Genomic DNA, 5088 nt, shown 5'->3' on the forward strand with positions numbered 1-5088 from the left:
TCCCTCCCCCTCCCCCTCTTCCCCTCTCCCCTCTCCCCTCTTCCTCTCCCCCATCTTTTTCTTTTTCTCTGTCATGCAAGAAATAGAAGCCTGATATTGATACATGATTTAGAGACAGAAACAAGTAATGTGTGACACAGCATATGTATATGAAAACAAGTAAAACTGTAGGGAGTGACTCATATTTTGAAAGTTCATCTTGCTAAGGCTCGAAGGTAGGAAAGGAAGACTGAGCACATGAACAACTCCAAGGACAAATTCTCACAAGCCACCTTTGGAAAAGAGACAACGTCAGTCAGGTCTCCAATGCAGCTGTTTGATGGAAGGCATTTGACTATGCTTTAAATAAAGCCTTTGAATTGTTAGTGGGTTGTTCATTTCATAGAAACAGACACTTGCCGTGGAGATGGTGAGAACAAATGGTGCACTGCTACCCTTCAATCTCTGCTTCTGCACTCTTGTTACACATGAATAAAACCAGACCAGTCAATGACATGTTATCCTAACTGATTTTAATTAGTTTTCCACAAAATGAGCCACATGAAAGATCACTGGGAAAGAATGTACTCAGGTGTAATTTGTAAGCACTGTTGAATTTAGGGTTCTTAGGGTTTCTATAGCAAATAAAGATGGATTGCAACAGCTTTGATGAAATCATTCACATTTTCCTTTCTTATACTTATTAAACTCTCTTTAAATCTTCTGGAAGGTAGCAAGCTGCTGCCTGTGAATGAGTAGAGGATAAGTAACTTCTTGGAGCACTAGAGATTGACCCCAGAGCTTTGCACTCTGCAGGCAGAGTCTTCTACCATTGAGCTATATCCCCGATCCTATTTTGTTTATTTAAAATCATAGTTTGGCAACAAAATTGCAAGTGTAAATTTCTTTTCTGTGTATGCCTTTTCATTTGGAAAAATATTAAATGTGTGTGTGTGTGTGTGTGTGTTTAACAAACATAACAGAGTCATCTCTGCCATGTCGTATTGTAAGTGATGTGTACACAATGGTAAAAGTTATGGTCTCTACTTGAGAATATACAATTCAACTTTATAGTCATTATAAAACTGTTTAAGGATTATTTGTTTTTAGTTTCCTACTTACAGGAATATGTAATAGCATCTTTTAAAGATGAAGACTTCAATTATTCCTATCTATCTATCTATCTATCTATCTATCTATCTATCTATCTATCTATCTATCTACGATGTTCTATCATGGTGTGGGGCCTCAGTATACAATTATTAAAATATAGTAAATTGACATCAGACTTTTTTTTTACAGCCATTAACTGTTATTGTTATTCATCAGAATACTCACCTTGCTTATCATTCACAACTCTATGAGTCAAGAAACATCATTTTAGTTTTTATTCCAGCTATTTGTGTACACAATAAAATAAAATCCATATGTCTTGGAGGTGTATGCCATCTTAGACCGTAAACGATGTTTAAAGTTGTGTGGTAAAAGACTAAGATTTTCTTAAGTGTAGTGAAAAAGTACTGGGGTTGATTAATGATGTCTGTGAAGCATAGGGGCCAAAACATAGGCCAAGGCATGCATACGATGTATCTGTGATCTCTTCTGTTTATCCTAAGACCCAAACTTTACTCAAGAGGAAGTGATTTCAGAAATCCTTACATTTACAATTAGCATAGATGAGAACAAATGAGAATAAGCTCCCTTCACCACGATGCTCTTGGGTGAGATAACTGATGACACACATAAGAAAGAGAGAAAGATCTGTGTCGTTATTTGCATGGCTTACTATTATTCCAGATACTTAGTAACTCTCCCAGACATTGAATATGCAAATGAGCTCAGGTTGTATAATTTCTCTTTGTGGATCATCTAATAACAAGATCCTACAGTTTTCTGAGCCCTCTTAAGAGATGAGGTAAAATCCAAACCACTTTGTCTTCCCACACAGGAAGATTAGTTACAGGAATAGGACTTGATGTTACTGTCTCCTGTGTTGTACAGAATAGATTTTGGAATGACTTCATTTTCAGTCCCTGATGAGTGTTTCCTGTGTGATTCTGGGTATCAGCATGTGATTTCTATGCCTTAATTTTTCTCATCTACAGATTGAGGAAGTTTAAAACATATATTTTTAGGATTAATATTCTGGGTTTAGTTCAAGACTGCCCTCAGGTTGTGACTCTTTCCCCAGGGGGATTGGATGGCTTTTTGATAATAGGACCCTTGTCTTTTGTGTCTTCTTAACTCCAGGTGCAACAGGCACTTCTTGATTTCACGACAGAAAAAAACTTTTACTTTTGAAAGGACGCTGGTTGAACATTGTGCCTAGTAAGAGTCAGTTGACAGAAGCTGTTGAATCATTTGTTCAAAACATTACTTAAAATCGGATACTCCGGCATAGATTGGTGCGACTCTAAGTGTTGTCAAGTTATGAAAAGTTAGAATCCCCCGGAAAATGGGCCTCTGGGCATGTTTGTAGGGAATCATCTTGATTACATTTATTGACGTGGGAGACGCTGTTCACTGTAGGTGAAGAAATGTAGACTGGAGAAAACTGAGCTTAGCACTAACATGCATTCGTTGGCTGCTGTCTTATTCTGGATAGGACATAATCTGGCCAGCTGCTTCACTCCCCTGGTGCCCTGAGTTCTCTGTGAGTTGAACTGTGAGTTTCAATAAATGCCTTATCTTGCTTTTGTTAAAGCATTTTATCACGGCAACAGGAAAAGCACTAAGACAATTAATTGTGAGTTATTGCTGGTTTTTTGTTTGTTTGTTTTTGTCTTTTACTCAGAAGAAGAAAGTCTTTGCTTTGAATGAAAAAGCTTAGTGAATGTACTTGGTTGTTTTTATATTGCTGAGTACTTTATGCTCAGTCAACTTACTGCAGTGGCGTCAGCAAAGTGGCTTGGGGGGGAGGATCAGGGAAAAGGTATATTTATTTTCCTATTGCTGCCTCACTTTAAGCAAATTCCAGGCAAATATGAGTTCAGAGCTGTAAGAAATAGGTTTGGTCTGACATGTACAGGCAGTGAACGACACATAAGACTTGATACCCCCCCCCCCCAATCAGGACTCTATGGTCCATTTCTTTCTTCTTGCACATGCAATGCTGCACTGAGCGACTAGTAACCGAAGTTCTGACAAGTCTTTGTCTGTGGCAGTGGAATATTAGGTTTAAAGTCCAGTTCCACACATCTACTAACCAGAGCCAGAGTTGACTGGTGTGAGATGGTATCTGAGAACTTGGATTCTTGTGAGACTCCTTCAGCTAATCCTGATAGCTAGTAAGACTTAGATCCACTGATCTGGAAGGGGACATTGTTTAACCTTAGCGTGACAGCTAGGCTTTCTGTAACACTGTCTCTACCTCAGTTCCCCTTTCCACCTGTGTCTAGTTCATTCTCTTGTGACCTTCCTACTTTGGTGCCGTCACAGAGACCAGGCCCTCTGCAAACCTGACGGGCTCTGTGTATTATTATGGTTTCTTTATACCCATGCTTTAGCATGTATCTGTAACTTCCCGTACCAGATGTCTGTTGTGTGAACTAACATCCCTCAAGGGCCAGTTCAATCTCTATCTCTGGGTTTTGTGGTAACCACCCATCTGCCTCCAGAATTGACTGATCCCTCTTTATAGTCTTATAATACAGGGAACATTTTGTTACTGTTATAGCTACAGCGACATATTTTCTACTCTTGGTTTTGGCACAAACAGCTAAATAGTGGGATACGGTATTTTAAATAGAACAGAGAATTTGAAATTATTTTTATGTGTAATCTCTGAAGTTTTCAACAAAGATAAAAATAATACTTATTTTAAGCAAGAAATACAGAAGTGATTTTATAATATTAAAAACCCTCCCAAAACCTTTCCAAGGCAAAAACAACAACAACAACAACAACAACAACAACAACAACAACAACAAACCAAAAACCAACCCCCCAAAACAAAAACCCTTTCCCATTCCATCTCCCTAGACTAATTCCAATTTTTGGAGACAATAATTAAGATTAAAAACACAACAATTCTGTAGAATCAAAGAGGCCATGTCTATTTTCCTTGTCAGATGCCTCAGGATCTCTGCTTTACCCTACAAGAGGTACATATATGCTTGATTGCTTCTGCTGTGTTCCTCCAGAGGTAATCACAATTTTCAGATGCCCATTTAAACATGCACAAACTCAGAGAGTTCCTGTATACACATTATACCTTGCTTTTATAACTAAGTGGTTTGCCTTGCAGGTTTACCCCATAGACATAAATAAGGTGATTTCTCACTATTTTGGGTGGTCGTCTGCTTCATCAATATTAACTGGGCTAGCATTTACTTAGCTGATGGAAATTTAGCAGGCTGCTTATTTTTGCTACCATAAGTAGCTCCTCAGTGAATATTCACTTTTTTTTTTTTTTAGGGCACAGGGATAGCTAAGGCTGACTTATTAAAATTTGAATTGTTGGTGTGTACATTTATGTATTTAATGGACATTAACAAACAGTTCTTTCTAAAGCCTATCTCAATAAGGCTCTCAATAGAGACATACTTGGTGACACCCCCCCCCCCCAAGTGCTACTAAGGTGTTTTAATGTTTGCCATGCTGCTATTTGAGAAGCAGTATCTGGTACTTGAAGAGGCCACCTCCCATAGCCAGGCATGAACCCCAGTGGAGTGATAGGGGCAACAACCCATCCATAAAACTTTGAATCCCAAATCTATCCCGTCTGCAAGAAATATAGGGATGGAGGATGGAGACGAGCCCGAGGGAACGGCCAAGCCACGAACAGTCCATCCCAGGGGCAAGTACCAACCCCTGACACTATTAATGATGCTCTGTTATGCTTTCAGACGGAAGCATAGCAAGCCTGTCCCTTGAGAGGCTCCACCCAGCAGCTGACTCACACGGATACAGAGTCCCCCCACAGGCAAACATTGGATGGAGTTCAGGGATTCCTAAGGAAGAGTTCGGGGAAGGATTGAGGGCCCCAAAGGGTCTACGAATGCCACAGAAAGACATGCCAGCAAGATTCTGCTGAAGGGACCCTGATATAGCGGCCTCTTGTGAGGCTATGCCAGTGCCTGGCAAACACAGAAGTGGATGCTCACAGTC

This window comes from Mus pahari, chromosome 17 (assembly GCF_900095145.1).
Source record: "Mus pahari chromosome 17, PAHARI_EIJ_v1.1, whole genome shotgun sequence".
NCBI lineage: Eukaryota > Metazoa > Chordata > Mammalia > Rodentia > Muridae > Mus > Mus pahari.